Source organism: Anomaloglossus baeobatrachus, chromosome 1 (assembly GCF_048569485.1).
Source record: "Anomaloglossus baeobatrachus isolate aAnoBae1 chromosome 1, aAnoBae1.hap1, whole genome shotgun sequence".
NCBI lineage: Eukaryota > Metazoa > Chordata > Amphibia > Anura > Aromobatidae > Anomaloglossus > Anomaloglossus baeobatrachus.
The window spans coordinates 158,943,166-158,962,261 of NC_134353.1; the positions used below are offsets into that span (position 1 = coordinate 158,943,166).

At 43.5% G+C, this 19,096-nt stretch overlaps 1 protein-coding gene across 15 annotated transcripts in view; it reads right to left on the reverse strand.

Moving 5' to 3' along the window:
* TENM3 (teneurin transmembrane protein 3) overlaps positions 1-19,096 on the reverse strand; it is a 1,857,795-nt gene that overhangs the window by 1,727,251 nt on the left and 111,448 nt on the right. The window contains exon 1 of one of the 15 annotated variants that reach the window (XM_075347160.1): positions 5,667-6,053. The exons of the other annotated variants lie outside the window; for them this stretch is intronic. The gene's annotated coding sequence lies outside the window, so the exon portion shown is untranslated. Of the gene's footprint in view, positions 1-5,666; positions 6,054-19,096 lie in introns of those variants that run through there. 15 annotated transcript variants of the gene reach the window in all.

Sequence of the window (19,096 nt, forward strand, 5' to 3'; positions counted from 1 at the left end):
TCTTATATAAAGGGCAGCCCAAGTGGGAGATGACATTCTGTTCCAGAACACGATGAGCCTATCTCTATTAGAAAACTCTTGGTAAGATGTAATGGCGGCTGTTTGCATCTGAAGTAAAGTAAAACAATGTGATTAATGTTAACGAAATGCAGTGACTGTGATTTATCAAGTCATTTTTTGACATTTATTCTGTTATATTACAGAAAGCAAGAATAACTAAAGAGCCAAACTTTGTACTGAAGCCAACGCCATCCATTGACCCTCAAGTATGAATAATGGCTTTATTCATTTGCATTAAAGTATTGTATTTTTCTCTAAGGATATATTCAGATTTAGTGGTCACGTCACAGTTTACTGATGAATTCACTTCAAAACTTATATTTGTGATGTTTTGACACAAATTTGTATCGGTCATGGCAAAAAAAGGCGCCATGATCGATAGGTCAAGATATACTATAACTATAGTCAAAAAACTGTCTTTCTAGGTAATGATAATGCCCCCCCAAGAATGCTATGGAATCAAACCAAAGGCAATATTACTGGAAAAATCTTGCAGAGCTATGTTTGCAATAGGGATGTCTAATAGGGTTATTCAAAATGTGTTATAAGTGGCTTTATATGTGTCATCCGGAGTAATGAACGTTCTGCATCATCTTTGCATAAACCACTCATATACATTGGTATAAAAAAGAGGTTGATGAGAACTTCAGCTCTTCATTATTACTATGAGCCCAACAGAATTATGGAAAGTGGCGCACAAGGTACCATTGATTCAGAGTTGCAAAATTGACAGAATTGTATGTGGATGGGATTTTTAATAAAAGACATGGATGATATATACATAGTCTGTGTGCAATACTCAGGTCCTGCGCGAAGAAGTGTATATCTGTAATATTAATAAAATTCACCTATATATAACAATTTTACCTATATATACATATATATAGATATATATACTGTATATATATATATATATATATATATATATATATATATATATATATTTTCATCAGGAGTGAGCTCCAGCCTAATAAGATGAAATTAACATCGGAGAAATGAATGACTTTCCTAACAATGTGAAATTGCCTATGCATTACGGAATTGAAAAATAGCAGCACATTAATGCCTATTGCTAGGGGGGTGGGAGGTTTTCAATATTCTTAAAGTTACCAGCTTTCTGACAGCGCTTCATATTTAATATAAGTCGCCTTACAAGAAAACATTTCCATGAGTAGGAGAAAAAGGGACATTATATGGAGGTGGTGTTGCAATAGTTTTATGCTATTTTTAAGGTTGTGCTTCAACCAGCCAATATCCTACCCAAGATATCATGCACATATAGTGACTATGCTGGGGGCTAAATCCAATTGTGAGCACTGGAAGGTTTTAGATTCATCATTATATAGTGATTTCGGCATAAATACTCATCATTGGTTTCATGTCCATTAGTAATGGAGTGTTGACTAATTAGGGAGCGCAATCACAAAATGAAATCGCCAGATGCTTATATTAACATTCGGCTATCAGTGTCCATAGAAATGGCTTGTGCAACTTTTTACAAATGACTTAGAATATCTCCAAATGTTGGGTGATTTGCAATGAATGGTAAGTGAAGCTCAGTCAGAGGGAAAGCTTTCTTAGCAGTACTTACGACTACGTTTGGCTTCCCTTTTAAAAAGGTTCAGACGATGATCATCAATAATATATCTACACACTTTCACAGGAAAAGGAAAAAAAAAAACAAATGAGGCTTTGCTGTTCTCCGGATACCTTCTATGTGTGACAAATCAAGGCCTCCTATAAATGCAATTAGAGTCTGGAGCTTCCACACCGAGGCTGAGAAGCCATAACACTTATTTGGAAACAAATGGTGTTTTCAAGATGGAGAAATATTGCTATCAATCACAAAGCGAGATAATTCTCTATAATAAGGCAGTTTTGGATGCAGGCAGATCCATTGTGGAATGCTTGTATCTAAAATTGATTACAGAGGCACAGAAAATGTATGCAGCCCTCCAAACCACTTATATGCTCCGATGCATTAATCTCAATTGTAAAGAGAGCTTCATAAAGCCTGCTATAAAATAATACGAAATAAATCAGACTTTATCAGGGGCGTCAATTAATCAATGTTTTCTCACAACCGTGATAATGTTTTTTATATAGGGTAGATTTAAAGGGCACCGGCGCTTATTGTGAAAGTTGCCAAAAACAAGAAAACTAGGTAACTTACATAACTTGAGCAATCACAAAATAATGATTTTTTTCCCTATTTGTCTATGAAAGCATTGATTTACAAGCAGTAAAAAATAATGATAATGATGGCTCAAACTCGTTGCCCCTCACCCCCCCCTACAAACTAAATGTAAAAATGCATAATCGTGAATATTCAAAGATATTATAAAAACATATCCTTTGCCACATCATAGAGTCAATGAGTATAACAACAACAATATTCATAAAATATAATTAATTGATGATTAATTTAGTCGGCGGGGTGTTATAGTCTAATAATTTTGTAATAACAGAATTCAAACTTGGTCGGAGACCATTGCTGTGTATACAGTGGAAATAAGAAAAGGCTGACTAATGTGTGGTTGCAGAGCTGTACCATTTCCTTCTCTTTTCAGATGAATATGTGTTATTATAACTTACAATGTGAGCTTGACTCTTGTTCTCTGTATGATACCTCCTAAGTTATTACTATGAAATATAATTACTGTAGCTCAGTGGGGCTTAACAGAAGTACTAGCCTCAACTGGCTAAATGGATTATACATGTTAGGCTAAGTTTCATTCTCCCGTTGATGTAAGCAGAACATGACAAGAAAACAGAATTGCTAAAAAAAGTAATACGTATATATATATATATATATATATATATATATATATATATTATATATATATACACATTTTTATGTAGATTTTTTTTTACTTTCATGGTGCTAGAGTACAAATGATTATTTAATATAATGCGGTCGTATATGTATTTATATTTTAGGAGACCTTTGGAAAAATGTTAATGATATAATTTTTTTCCATTTTTAATTGCACGATGAAATTTGGCCTAAGAACAATGTATGGGGCAAGGTGTAAAGTCCTCTCATTATGTCAATAGTTGCATAGGTTGAAAAAAGCCCTAGGTCCATCTAGTTCAACCTTCCTCTACCAAGAGAAACTATAACTAAGTGTACATACAATACAGCCATGGATACTAGTACAGAATACTCTGTTATAACAGATCATGAAACAGGCACCTGCCAAATGAAGGGTCGAGCGACTGGAGCCTCTATAGTGTCTAACGGAAAAGATGTAATAATGAACCGAGGCATGAAGTAAAAATGATCAGGGCCCTGTGGTGGTCTGTGATCTGATGTGGTTTGTTCAGGAGGTAAGAAGAGGAACTGGACAGATTGTGAAGTTTCCATCATTAGAAGAAGAAGCAGAAACTACATTCTGTACAGTCAAACTCTGGGCAGCTCTCAGGGGTCCTGGTTTGCCTTACGGAGAACCAGTTGGTATAATGAGTCTTACAGGCAATGATGACTGCTAGCAAAGTTTAGACACCAACACATCACCTAGATGTGCTGAAAACTTCTGAGCTGCCCATTAGGGTACATATAGTATTTAAAAGAGCACAAAAAATAATAATAAAAATAAATATAGGACGCTGTGGATGATGCCATTGAATTCTGCTTTATCATGGGATAAATAAATATGTAAAGATAAAAAAATTGAGCCTGAAGAAGAGACCTGAGTAGTCTGGAAAGCTTGCTCTATATTACTATCTTTTCACTTAGCCATTAAAAGGTATCAACCACTGAGGACTCTCAGTTCTTTTAAACATTTTTTTTTTATCTCTACTGGCTAACACGGTAGAAAGATATATTTTACCTGTATGCAAAGATAACATTTTATTAGCCTGAACCCCTTATGTGAATTGTCCCTATTTTGACACTGTTGCTTAGCTCTATTATTGAACATTCTCTCCAGTAATTTAGAAAGTTATCTAGACTTTCCTACGAGTTGAGCCTTTCGAGAGAACACACCAAGTACAGATAGAACCATATTCCCATGCCAAGAAGAAGAAAAAGACCACCCACTGAATTCTTTCACTGCTTCCAAATCTCCAGCATATGCTCCATGCACAAGTCAGGGCAGACACTCAGCTTTACAAAGATGATACAGAGATTACAACGGGCACTAATGCTACGCTGGATGCAAGCAAGCCAAGGAAATGTTTTAAGGTCAAGTGCAAGAAGGAAAAAGAAAAGCAGGAAGAAGCAGATTTAGATATATTATGTGTGAAAGGGCCTGGTGTGACCTTTGAGGGAGATAGGTAAGCTAATGGAAGTTTTTATCTCGGGCTTCACTTTTATGGTGTATATCTGGGACCTTTTAGGAAGTACAGAAGATGTAAGAGTCTTTGGAGTATGGCTTACCCTAGATCAAATGCTAAGTGGTACAATATTCCATATAATACTACACGAGGCGTGCTGCTCGCTGTCATGCACATGTGACCAGCCTAATGGTATGGCTCCATACATCCCATTTGTAAGAATGCTGCCAGGTTAAGTCTGGTTGTATTAACACTGCATGTGCTCCCAACTGATTGATTTGTTCCCTTCTTCCAGAACAAAAACAAGCAAGACTTCCCTCTCCCCCACCAATCATCCTACTAGTGCTGTGTTGACAAAATACACTAGTTCTCTCTAAATCAGAGCTGTTTTACTGCAATTAGCAGAAATCAAGCGGCGATGGCAGGGCTGCTCTCAAAATAAAATCCCCCTTTGTCCTACATAGAACGAAATGAACTTTCTGGCAAGAAAGCAGCAGCTGTGGTGATATTGACACATCTCTTCCCAGCAGGGTTAAGGTCGGGATGATCACATGCTGACATCCACTCCTTGCAGTCTCTTATTGACAAGAATGCCAGCTAACAGCTATGTTAACTATTGCGTGCCGACCACATGGAAAAAAACATGGTAGTATTTGTATATAATGTAAATTCATAACATCATAGCTTTTATGTTTGGTTTTTCTTAAGTTGGTGGTCATGATGGCAAAAGCTGTTCACTGGGGGAAACATTGTAGCAAATTAGGCAATATTGCATGTTGGAGAATCAATGATTAAACTTAATTTTACATTTTTTACAGATACAACATAAAAGGTGAGAGATATTTGCTAGATTCTTGATGTATTGTTGTCTGATGTGTCTTGGAGAACAATATTGTTGGGTATCTCTTGGCAGCTGGGCTAGGACCATGTGCTGCATTGTGTACTGAGTTGGTCCAGCAGGTTGTTAGGTGCCTTCCTGTCCAGAGTTGCTCCAAGCAGTAGCCAGCATCAAGAGGCTACAGGTTTCTACTCTTTTGTAATAATTCCCAAACATACAGATCACTCTTTTTCATTTGGCATCATTCCTGCCCTCTGGTTTGGAAATGTCAGAAAGATCAATGGCTCCATCTGTCCCTACAATCCACCCCCTGAATGCAGACTGCTCCTGAACTTAGAAGGATGGAGAAAGTGGCTGGAAGCAGATGTACAATAGAATGATCCCCTCAGTCTGATCCCAGGAGCAGGCACAATGTCATTCCAACTCTGCGTGCTACAATGTAACTGAGATGTAAACAATGTGCACTTGTAAAACTAAATATGTCACTTACCTTCTCTTCTCCTAACAGTTCTCTCATTGGGAATCCGCACATCATGCAAGGTTTTGGGATGCTGAATAGAAGATCAATATGAAAAGGAATAAATTGAAGGGGTGCAACTTGTGCCCAGCTCCAGCAGCCACCTATCCTCTTGCGCCAGCAGCTAGTCCATTCTTGTTTTTTGGTCCTGCATGGGAGTATTTTCCTCCAGCATGGGAGCACACACACCCCTCTATCCCCTAGGTGATGGAAGAAGCTGAGAGTAGTTGTCCAGGCTGGGAGCAGCTCCAGCAGCCACTGCCAGGCATACACGTGAAGCAGCTGCTGCCTCTGCCTCTACCCAGCAGCCTACCATGCTCCTCCCCGGTACAGAGCAAGGGGGGAGCCCAGCATCCTCTAAACACTGCATCCACCAGCCTGCATATTTATATCCTTCCCCGGCTGCTCAGCGGGAATGCTACTTTTATACGTCCTTATCAAAGAGGGAGGAAATATGTCTGCATATATATGGCGCAAGAGAAGCCAGTCTGATTTTATTTGTGCTGCTGTTTGCAGGATTTCCCCATGGTTTGCCTATCCCTTCCTCACTCCCCCTGTCTGAGTCTGCTAATGCAAAGTACCAAGGCTCCCATGCTGTGTCCAATCAGTGCATCTACTACTAGTGCAATGATTTAGGGGTCATCCATGAATAACACTTCATGCTGATGAATGGCTCTTTGCAGCCTCCTGCCCTGATGAGGGTGTCTGCTTGCTGCTGATTGCAAACACTAATGAACTTACAGCTTCATTAGCTGGGCTTTCTTGCCAGCAATATTGTGGTCTGAGCCGTATGTGACTCCTGTAAATAATAGGCATGAAAATTCCAATAAAAATATATATATAAAGTGTATTATTGCACCATCTTGGGGGCAAAAAGACAGTTTTATTCCATTTCGAAAGGCAGCTCGGCGAATAAGAAAGGTGTGACAGCTATGAAAGGATCTTGGTAATTTTTCAAAGAATCAGATGTAAAAATTGAAGGAAACACCAGCTCGCAGTAGCGGCAGGCAATTAGCTGTGGGTTTGTACTGTAAGCCTGCTCTCTACTGTACCAAAGAGGAAATAGACATTTTCTCTCCAGGGGAGGCTGCAATATGTTGAAAACCCATGGAAACTACAGTAATAGTCTAAGCTCGTTGACAAATCTCAGATAAACTGCAAAAAAAAAAAACCTGGCAAAAGGTAAATCAAAATTTAAAGGGACTTTATACAATTTAATAAAGAGAGCTTTAATAACAATTATGTTTAATACTTTCATTTGACCGTGAATTGTAGTGTAGCCTTCAATCTACTCATACACTAGACAATAAATGTAACAATAACATAATTTAATAAGAAATGCACAATTAATATTAGCAAAATAATTTGTCTTTTATGTATTTTAATAAAAGCCGTGCAACCTTAACATGATTACTTTTGCGACTGCAGTAGATTAGCCATGTACAATACTGGAAATGCAATTTAATAATAGTTACTAAAAATAATGGAACCACTCCGAAGCTTCCCATACACATAAGATGCATGTTCACTATTTAATAGGAAGAGGGAGACAAGATACAGCCAAACAATTCTTATTTTCATTATGGACAGGACCAGAAACACCATTAGACCTGTTGCTGATCGGTAATAACGTACTAGACTATAGGGCCATTTACACGCTGCGACATCGCTAACAATATATCGTCAGGGTCACTGTGTTTGTGACGCACATCCGGCGTCATTAGCGACATCGCAGCGTGTGACAGGCAGGAGCGACCTTAAACGATTGCAAAAGAGACAAAAATCGTTGGTATATGAGAGGTCATTCATTTACCAAAAATCGTTATCTGGTAAGTAGCAATGTTGTTCCTCGTTCCTGCGGCATTACACATCGCTACGTGTGACACCGCAGGAGCGCCGAACATCTCCTTACCTCCGTCCACCGCCAATGAGGAAGGAAGGAGGTGGTGGCATGTTCCGGCCGCTCATCTCTGCCCCTCCTCTGCTATTGGACAGCTGTCGTGTGACATCGCTGTGACGCCGCACGAAGCGCCCCCTTAGAAAGGAGGTGGATCGCCGGCCAGAGCGACGTCGCAGGGAAGGTAAGTCCGTGTGACGGGTGTTAGCGATGTTGTGCGCCACGGGCAGTGATTTGCCTGTGACGCACAACCGACTGGGGCGGGTAAGCTCGCTAGCGATATTGGTACTGATACCACAGCGTATAAAGTACCCTTTAGTGGCAGTGCTCGGCCAATTGCAGAATCTTGCCCCTTCACTGCAAGAGCAGCTGCAAGAAAGTGGAGCCCATTTGGGGTTCATAAGGGATACTTATGTGCAGTTTTTGTAACTATATGATATTAAGAAAAATCATCAACCCGGGGCTGCCCACACTTTTATTAAATAAAAAAAGCAGTTCCAGATTGGTGATAGGTACTCCTTAAAGTGAATTTGATTTTTGCTATTTCAGCTGAAGACAGCATGATGTAGGGGTTAAAAAAAAAAGAAACTATGCCTCTTTTATCACTGTGTGTGCTATTGTTTATTTAAACAAATGGTTTTATAGCCCTGCGATTAATATTGCAGGACTAGCAACTCACATGCACAGCAGTCCAACACCCCCCCTGTTGTGATGACACCTAATGGTTATGTCACACACAACGACAGCGACGATGACGTCGCTGATAATTCACCATTTTCTGTGACGTAGCAGCGACCTTGCTAGCGATGTCGCTGTGTGTGACATCCAGCAACAACCTGACCCCTGCTGTGAGGTCGCCGGTTGTTGCTGAATGTCCTGGACCATTTTTTGGTCGTTGCTCTCCCGCTGTGAAGCACACATCGCTGTGTGTGACAGCGAGAGAGCAATGAACTGAATGTGCAGGGAGCCGGCTTCTGCGGACGCTAATAACCAAGGTAAATATCGGGTAACCAAGCAAAGGCTTGGTTACCCGATATTTACCTTGGTTACTAGCGTCTCCAGCTTCTTCAAGCCGGCTGCCTTCTCCCTGCACACGTAGCCAAGGTACACATCGGGTAACTATAAGCAAAGCGGTTTGCTTATTAATCCGATGTGTACTCTGGCTACGAGTGCAGGGAGCCAGCGCTAAGCGATGTGCGCTAGTAACCATGGTAAATATGGGGTAACCAAGCAAAGCACTTTGCTTGGTTACCCGATATTTACCTTAGTTACCAAGCGCAGCATCGCTTCCACGCGTCGCTGCTAGCTGGGGGCTGGTCACTGGTCTCTGGTGAGATCTGTCTGTTTGACAGCTCACCAGCGACCATGTAACGATGCAGCAGCGATCCTGGTAAGGTCAGATCGTCGTCGTGATCGCTGCTGCGTCGCTACGTGTGACCTAGGCTTAAGTGTCAATGTGCAATCTCTATTGAGAGCCTGGTGAAGGCGGGACAGCGTTCTCAGTTCAGCTATCTGCTTAAAACTTGATTCTTTGATTATGTGAGAACGGCTGCAACCAATAATTTTTGTGATACACCAATGGATTCAGAACCTCTTTGCCTACATGTTGTTGCTGTCTGATGAAGTAGCAAAAACCTGCTGACAGATTCCCTTTAGAAGGGCATTTATACTGCACCATTATCATAAGCATTCCTAGAAACATTCATATTGTGATACTCATGTGTGGCGCCCCTAAGGCGTCAGGTGCCACAGGGTATTGCATCCAGTAACAGATGCAGTGCTAACCACGGGTTCCTGGAAGACCAGTACCGGTAAATACCATTCAAACACACATAAATCTGCTCTTTTCCCTAACTGGGTAACAGGCTAGAGACAGGTCTAATGGATAGCTACCTATTGGTCGGGATTTTTCCAATCCGCTAGTCATACACCTGGGAGGAGGGGTTAGTCAGGCAGTTGACAGTAGACCGACATCTTGACAGACAATGAGTCAGAAGTGAGTCGGACGGTCCATCCTAAGTCAGTCAGAAGTCAACGTTCAGAGAACAAGTGTAAAGTGACTTGTTGGGCAAAAGGAGTACGGTCGCCAGGGAGAGTACGGTGTGAGTACTCACGGGACCAAGCACCGGTGGGGTGCAGAGCCCTAGTTCAGGAAGATGCTTCAAGCTCACCTGATAAATCTTCCCGGTGAGGGAATCATCAAGGTTCCTCACCAACGTTAGTGACCGGGTCACAGCAGCAAGGGGAACAGGGACAGAGGACCAACCCAAGAGAGGTTCAAGCTGCCTGCCATATGGGCCAGCACTGTGACGACAGGAGGGGACCCCAGAACGCTCCAAGCCACGGTGACCCACCAACTGTTGACGGGTGCAAGGAAGTAAAGCTCCACAGATCACCACACCGGCACTGGGATCAAGGGAATACTAAATCACCTGAGGCCCAGATTGGTAGAGACCAGCACCAGCCGGGTTGCAGCTTCACGGAACCAGTCAGTAAAGAACAAGTTAAACCGCAGCCCCTGTGTTGTCTGAATCCTTCCTGCACCTTTGCATCATTAACTTTCATCATACTACCACCACCATCATCCTCCCATGGGGCCTAGCTCTACTTGCGGAGGGCCATAACATCCAAGCTGTTCAATATTACCAGCCCCAGTAGTGAGAGAGTTTGCAGCGGCGGCTTTCCCCATATAGCTGCATACATCACGAAAAACATTTTTATTTTTATTTTCTTCCTTCCTTTTAAGCGGCCCCCAGGATCACAGAATCGGCTACTGGCCACCCGTGATACTTCCCAGGGATTCAAAGCCCAAGACCGAGTATCCCAAGGCCCTGGGGTGAGTCACATGCTGTCAAAACAGGCTGCTGTTCAACCAAAAGGAAATAAAAAAAGCTTCTTTAACAGGTGAAATAATCTTTCGGTTTGCCCAAACGACCATCATTGAAGACCTGTGCTACCAAGAATAATGGCAACATGAGCACACTGAATGATCTATAACAGCATGATATGCATGACTAACAATCAGCAAACAAGTGATCGCTTAGTGCAGGTGGGCAGTTAGTGTAAACAGAGTCTGAGGGTATGTACTCATGGCTTTAAATGTGGGTACACTCTAATACCCTGGAGAACTGCAGCCGGTTGGTATTAAAGAGAGGCAAGGTAGTTAAGACTGATGGAGTGGAACAACCAGCAGGGCACATAGAAGATATACTGACCTGCTACAAGTACTTCATCATAGTTACCATATCCCTGTGGGATGCCGAAGATTCAAGAAAAGCAGAAACATTCAGATACCTTCAAAGGGTAGTGTAAATCCTGAAGAGCTGTATCATTTGGGAGAATAAAGGGGGCTTTACACGCTGCGATATCGCTAACAATTTATCGTCGGGGTCACGGTGTTTGTGACACATATCCGGTGTCGTTAGCGGCATCTCATCGTGTAACACGTACGAGCAACTTTAACCCCTTAGTGACGGAGCTAATTTTCACCTTAATGACCAGACCAAATTTTGCAATTCTGACCAGTGTCACTTCATGAGGTTATAACTCTGGAACGCTTCAACGGATCCCGGTGATTCTGAGATTGTTTTTTCGTCACATATTGGACTTCATGTTAGTACCAAATTTAGGACAATATTTTTTGCGTTTATTGAAGAAAAAAATTGAATATTGGCAAAAATTTTGAAAATTTAGCAATTTTCAACTTTTGAATTTTTATACCGTTAAACCAGAGATTTCTGTGACACAAAATAGTTAATAAATAACATTTCCCACATGTCTACTTTACATCAGCACAATTTTGGAAACAAAATTTTTTTTTGTTAGGAAGTTAGAGGGGTTCAAAGTTTATCAGCGATTTCTCATTTTTACATCAAAATTTACAAAACCATTTTTTTAGGGACCACATCACATTTGAAGTGACTTCAATAGGCCTAGATGACAGAAAATACCCAAAAGTGACACCATTATAAAAACTGCACCCCCCAAAGTACTCAAAACCACATTCAAGAAGTTTATTAACCCTTCAGGTGCTTCACATGAACAAAAGCAATGTGGAATGAAAAAAAGCAAAAATTAAATTTTACCTAAAAATGTTGCTCTAACCCAAATTTATTCACTTTTAGAAGACCTAACACAACAAAATGGACCCCAAAACTTGTTCCCCACTTTCTTATGAGCGCGCCGATACCCCACATGTGGTCAGAAACCTCTGTTTGGACAAATGGGAGGGCTCGGAACAGAAGGAGCAAAATTTGAATTTTGGAAAGCAAATTTGGCTGAAATAGATTGCGGGCACCATGTTGCATTTACAGGTCCGCTAAGGTACCTAAACAGAAGAAACCCCTCACAAGTGACACCATTTTGGAAACTAGACCCCTCAAGGCTTCTATCTAGGGGTATAGTGAGCATTTTAGATCCACAGGTACTTCACAGATTTTGTTAACGTTACGTTGTCATATTGAAAATTTTAATAATTTTCTCAAAAATGTTGCTTTAGCATCAATTTTCTCACTTTTTCAAGAGGTAATTCCAAAAATTTGACCTCAAGGTTTGTTAACCACTTTTTTATGAGCGCGGTGATACCTCACATGTGGTCTGAAACCTTTGTTTGGACAAATGGGAGGGCTTGGAACGAAAGGAGCAATATTTGAATTTTGGAAAGGAAATTTGGCTGAAAAAGATTGCGGGCACCATGTGACATTTGGAGGACCCCTAAGGTACCTAAACAGCAGAAACCCCACACAAGTGACCCCATTTTGGAAACTAGGCCCCTCAAGGAATTTATCTAGATGTTTGGTGAGTACCCTGAACCCCCAGGTGCTTCACAGAATTTTATAACGTTGAGCCATGAAAAAAAAAAAAAATTTTACCACAAAATTGTTATTTCAACCAGGTAGCTTTTTTTTTTACAAGAGTAAAAGGAAAAAATTCAGCATAACATTTATTGTGCAATTTCTCCTGAGTTTGGCGATACCTTATATGTGGTGGAAATCAACTGTTTGGGCGCATGGCAGGGCTCGGAAGGGAAGGAGTGCCATTTGACTGCAAAATTGGCTGGAATCAATAGCGGACGCCAGGTTGCATTTGGAGAGCCCCTGAGGTGCCTAAACAGTGGCGATCCCCCACAAGTGACTCCATTCTGGAAACAAGACACCTCAAGGCTTTTATCTAGGTGTATAGTGAGCAGTATGAATCCACGAATACTTCACAGAATTTGATAAGCTTAGGTTGCCATATTGAAAATTTTCATTTTTTTCACAAAAATGTTGCTTCAGCATCAAATTTCTCACTTTTTCAAGAGACAACAACAAACCGTGGACCCAACAGGTTGTTATCCAATGTCTTATGAGCACAGGGATACCCCACATGTGGCCAAAAACCTCTGTTTGGATAAATGGGAGGGCTTGGAATGGAAGCAGCACCATTTGAATTCTGGAAAAGTTGAAATAAATTGCGGGCACCATGTCACATTTGCAGGGCCCCTTGGGTACCTATACATTAGAAACCCCCACAAGTGACCCCATTTTGGAAACTGGATTTTATTCAGGAGTATAATAAGCATTTTGAATCCACAGGTACTTCACAAAAATGTTGCTGTAGCAACCAATGTCTCACTTTTAGGCTATGTGGCCATGAGCCAGTGACACGGCGTCTAGTACACAGTGTCAGCCTCCTGCAGAGATGTGAGTGTTGTCCACGGGAGAACGCAGCTGCCCATGCCCACGATTTGGGTTCAGGCCGCTGTGGAGCTCTATGCTACCTGCAGAGAACACTCATCTCCGCAGCATAAATTGACATGCTGAGGCTCGGGAAGCTGCGTCACAGGTCAGTTTATGTGGCGGAGAAAAGAAGCACATTGGGCAAGCACATTGGGCATGGGATTTCTAAAAATCCTTCCACTGTGCTTCTACTGCACAATGCAGCGTTATGGACACAGGGAAAACACTCTGCGCCCAAAACGCTGCAAATCCCGATTGTGGGCGCACAGCCTAAAATGCTACAATGGATGAATGGATACATGTCAAACATATATAACGTCCCACCCCCTGCATATTCTAAGCTGGCGCCCTTTAGTGCTTTTCATGTGGCACTAAAGGGTGCCTAGCCTTGTATTTAGACCCCCAAAAAAATAATAATTAAAATAAACGACGTGGGGTCCCCCCCATTTTTGATAGCCAGCTAGGGTAAAGCAGACAGCTGTAGCCTGCAAACCACAGCTGACAGCTTCACCTTGGCTGGTGATCAATTTGGAGGGCTCCCCAGGCGTTTTTTTTAAAAAAAAAAAACGTGGGGTCCCCCCCAAATTAGATCACCAGCCAAGGTGAAGCGGACAGCTGGGGTCTGGTATTCTCAGGGTGGGAAGAGCCATGGTTATTGGACTCTTCCCAGCCTAAAAATAGCAGGCCGCAGCCGCCCCAGAAGTGGCGCATCCATTAGATGCGCCAATCCTGGCGCTTCGCCCCAGCTCATCCCGCGCCCTGGTGCGGTGGCAGACGGGGTAATATATGGGGTTGATACCAGCTGTAATGTCACCTGGCATCAAGCCCTGGGGTTAGTGATGTCACGGCATCTAAACAGATACCCGACATCACTAACCCAGTCAAGTAATAGACAAAAAAAAAAAGACAAAAAAAAAATTTATTTGAAAAAAAAACTCCCCGAAACATTCCTCTTTCCCCAATTTATTGAAAATAAAGAAATTACGGTCGCTGTAATCCGCTGTAATCCGTGAGGTCCCACGCCGACTCTGGATCTTCTAGAATATGGGGGGCACGTTCAGGGAACGTATCCCCCATTTTCTGGAAGAGCAAGCTCTCCATGAGCAGTGTGGGTGCAGTAATCTGAGAATACTGCACTCACACTGCCCCGGTCCAACTTAGGGCAGAGTGACCTGCAGTAACCTCATTCCAGAATATGAGGGGCACGCTCACAGAACGTACCCCCCATTTTCTGGAACAGCAGTCTCTCCATGTGAGGACCACACTCCTCACATGGAGAGACTGCTGATTACTGCACTCACTCTCCCCCGGTCCACAGTGGAGCAGCCTGTGCATCAGCGACGTCAGCGTCCCTGCAAGACTGACGTCGCTGATGCACAGGCTGCTCCACTGTGGACCGGGGGAGGAATCCAGCTGACAGCCGCTGTCTGCGCATGCGCCGTCAGCATTCAAGAAGGAGGCGGCGTGATCGCGGGACGGATCACCAGACAGGTAACGTATGACCGGGGGCTGGGGGGGGTTGATGGGGGGTGACCTAGTGGGACCTGGGGGGACCTGGGGACACCTTTCTGCCGCATGTGACGTGTCACATGCGGCAGAAAGAGCAGAATGAATGCGGGGGAGGGGGGGTGGCTCTGGAGACCCGGAGGGGGCTCCGGTGACCAGAGGACTCCGGTGGACCGGAGGAGGGGTCAGGGGAAGGACATTTCCCTCCGATCTGAAATGTTTGATCATTTCAGATCGGAGGGAAATGAATGCAGAGCCGGCGGCGGCAGTTTTCAGCGCGCGTCGGCGCCATCTTGCACGCTCCGGAGGGGGGCTCTGAAGAACTGGAGGGGGCTCCAGGGACCAAAGAGCTCCGGTGTACCGGAGGAGAGGTCAGGAGGGGGACATTTCCCTCCGATCTGAAATGTTTGATCATTTCAGATCGGAGGGAAATGAATGCAGAGGCGGCGGCGGCGGGAGTTTTCAGCGCGCGTCGGCGCCATCTTGGATTTTCCGGGGGGGGGGGGGTTGGATGGATTTCTCCGGTACCGGGGGCTTTGGGGGCACTAAGGGCTCACATTTATTTCTCATCTGACATGTTTGATCACGTCAGATGAGAAATAAATAGATTTTACCAGCCATTTTTTTTTTTTTATGTTGTCGCCGGTATACGGTGTATACCGGCGATCGCATTAACGGGGTGCATAAAAAACACCCCGATTCATAATCTGGGGGGTCTCAGCTACCCCCGGTAGCTGAAACCCCCGAGATTTTTCGTCACTGGGGGGCGCTACAGGGTTTTTCCGGCCTGACGTCTCAAGACGTCGGAACAGAATAAGTACCCTGTTTTTCCGACGTCTTGAGACGTTAGGCCGTCGCTATGGGGTTAAATGATCGCAAAAGAAACAAAAATCGTTGGTTTTGGAGAGGCCGTCCAAACACCAAAAATCGTTGTCTCGTACGTAGCGATGCTGTTCCTCGTTCCTGCAGCATCACACATCGCTATGTGTGATACTGCAGGAGCGACAAACATCTCCTTACCTGCCTCCACCGCCAATGAGGAAGGAAGGAGGTGGGCGGGATGTTACGTCCCGCTCATCTCCACACCCTCCGCTTCTATTGGGCGGCCACTTAGTGACGTCGCTGTGACGCCGAATGAACCACCCCCTTAGAAAGGAGTCGGTTTGCCGGTCACAGCGACGTTGCTAGGCAGGTAAGTAGTGGGACGGGTCTGAGCGATGTTGTGCGCCACGGGCAGCGATTTGCCCGTGACGCGCAACCGATGGGGGCGGGAACGCACGCTAGCGATATTAGTAACGATATTGCAGCGTGTAAAGCGGCTTTAAGATCCGCACCATCAATAAATGCCAGTTATCAGATACCCTGCTGGCATAGTGTGCTGGCCAAAAGAAAAGATGGAAGCTGCAAATGTGAAGACCCAAAAGCTGCTTACAATGCATGGAGGTTTCCACCCCTACTCTAACACCCAAAGATTGTATACCAACAGAAAAACAGAAAGAGGGTGGTCAGGGCTTGATAGGCATTCAAGCCACCATTATAGAACAAACAAGGAGTATCCAGGAATACATCAGAAAAATGGCACCAAAAGATGAGATGATGAGAGAGAGTCTAAGGCAGCAAGTGTATATTGAATGCCCCAACTAAGTTGTGGGAATTGTATACAGGAACGTCTGTACAGCATATGGGTTAACTCCCTCGAAGTTCAGGTAGGAGACTTCAGAAAAGATTGTGGATAGAGATGAGCAAACCTCTTGCTGTTCAGATCACCGAACTGAAGAAGGGGTACATTTGCCAAACCTATCAAACCGAACTTCGAATTTTTATTGAACCTTTCTAAACCCCATTGGATTCAATGGTAGGCCAAATGTAAGGCACAGTAAACACCTTTAGGGGGTTAAAAAGCTTCCAAAACAGCAAAAAATACATTGTACAGTGCAACACCACTGTTTTGGCATAGCCATTAGCTTCCTAGGCTATTGACAGAAGAAATATAGAGGTGCATGAGAGACAGTAGGAGACCCATCTTGAAGTCTAGAGAGTTAAAAACATTTCAAGCAGACAGCAGGACAGTGGTATCAATTGCACCCCCCTTTCTCCATGGTGTTTTTTGCACAGCAGGAAGGTATGGTCCATGCAAAACAGGATGTGGCCCTGCATTTCAATTTTAAAATGTGAACACACAGTAACCATAACTTCCAGGCAGGAATAGTGCCCTAAAAATTTCTGTACAACCATGTTGAGCACGTGAGCCATGCAATGCACATGTACTGTCTGTGACGGGGTATGCAACAGAGCAGTGAGGGACGCCAGGCCAAGGAACAATCCAAAGGGCTTTATTGGAACCACAAAGAAAAAGCAGCAAACATAAATATAAATCCTTTAAATCTGCAAGGAGTCCACAACAGTGAGAACAAAAGATCCAGGGGCACCGCCTGGTATTCCGATGCCAGGGGAATTAGGGCAATGGTCCTTATATGAGTTCCTTGAGTCCAACAGGTGAACAACAAAACACAATCCCACGTGGCCGCGGATCTCCAGTCTGTAACAGTCCACACACACAGACCCCAGGATCCAGCCTCAGCTATGGATCCTAGTCCTTCTCCAGCCGAGCTCCAACTAACTGCTCTAACATGTTCTTCTCTCCTGGGATCAGCCCCTTAGGTGGGCACACCTCCCCCTGGCCATTTGATGCATGAATGGACTTTAGACTGCTGGCTCTGTTCTGTTTACCAAGTTGTAGATTGGAGAAGTCCCATGCTGAGAAGAACAATATATATATGCAACCCCCACCAAATAATGACAATAGCTACTGCTGAAGCCTGAGTGCAATATGATACAGGCTGGGGGGAAGGTATGGTCACTTACATCCCAAGACATAGTATTACAGCAAATACAGTGAGAAGGTAAAATACATCACATGGCATCTTATACAAAAATATGGGATGGAGAAAACTACATACATCATTACAATGTCACCCAAGCATAGTGTCTCCACCAGGTTTGTACCGTTATTGCTCATGGCCTTCCCTGGCACTACAGGCACTACAGCCTTACCTGGCTCCAGGTTCAGGGGAGACAGCTATTGATCAAACTGGGCCTGGATAGTGGTCCACAACTCTGCAGCTGTGTGATTGCGTTCTCCAATGCATTTTAATTTAAGCACTGCCTGATTGCATTGACTTACACACAGGATATGGCCTGGCATTTTCATTTTAAAAATAAAGAGATACATGAGTGACAGGTGTAAGGCTGGTGCTCCCTTACACCTGGCACTACAGACAAAAGACAACTTGGAGGCCCTACTTGGAGTCTCCACAGTTCCACAAATTAAGGTCAGGGAAGAGGAAAAGTGGCAACAATTGGCACACATTACTAATAGGCAAACTAAGCAACATAGCTGAGTGGGAAAGGCCCTGGAACAAGTCTTGAACCAGCATTTCAACCTTCACCATACACAGCAAAATAAAAGACAGACAACTTAAACTGCAGTCAAAAGAGAAGAGTGTTGAGATTTAAAAACCTTTCAGGCAGAGAGCAGTACAGTAACATCAATTTCTCCCCTCCCCATAGGGCCTTAAAAGAGCTGAGATATATGGTCTATGGAACACACCAGCTGTAGCCCAGCATTTTAATTTTAAAAATGAAGACATGCCTGAGTGGCAGGTGTAGACCTGTTCCTCCGAGAAGCCTGGCACTACCCACAAGACACAACTATGATACCCCTTTGGAGTCTCAACATTCCAAATCCTTTTAATCAGACAGCAGTACCATAGTATGAATTTCTTCCCTCCCTATAGAGCATTAAAAGAGCTGGGAAATACAGTTCATGCAACACACTGGCTGTGGCCGACATTTTAATTTTAAAAGTGAGCTCACAGCAACCGTGCCTTCTGTAGCAGTGCATCCAGGACATAATACTGTCCTAAAAATTCCTTTACAACCAGGTTGATCCATGTAGTGCATATGTGATGTCGCTCAGACATACTGTCGCCCAGCTGTAGTGCCGCAACTAGGTTTGCACCGTAATCGCACATGACCTTCTCTAGCTCCAGGTTCAGTGGAGACAGCCATTTATCAAACTAGGACTGGGTAGTGTACCATGACTCTGCAGGTGTGTCACTGTGTTCTCTGATGCATATTAATTTAAGCACTGCCTAATTGCGTTGACTTTCACACAGGATTTTGCTTGACATCCTCCCCATAGGGCTTTAAAAGAGTAGGGAAATACGGTCCATGCAACACACAGGCTGTGGGCCGGCATTCGCATTTGAAAAAGGAAG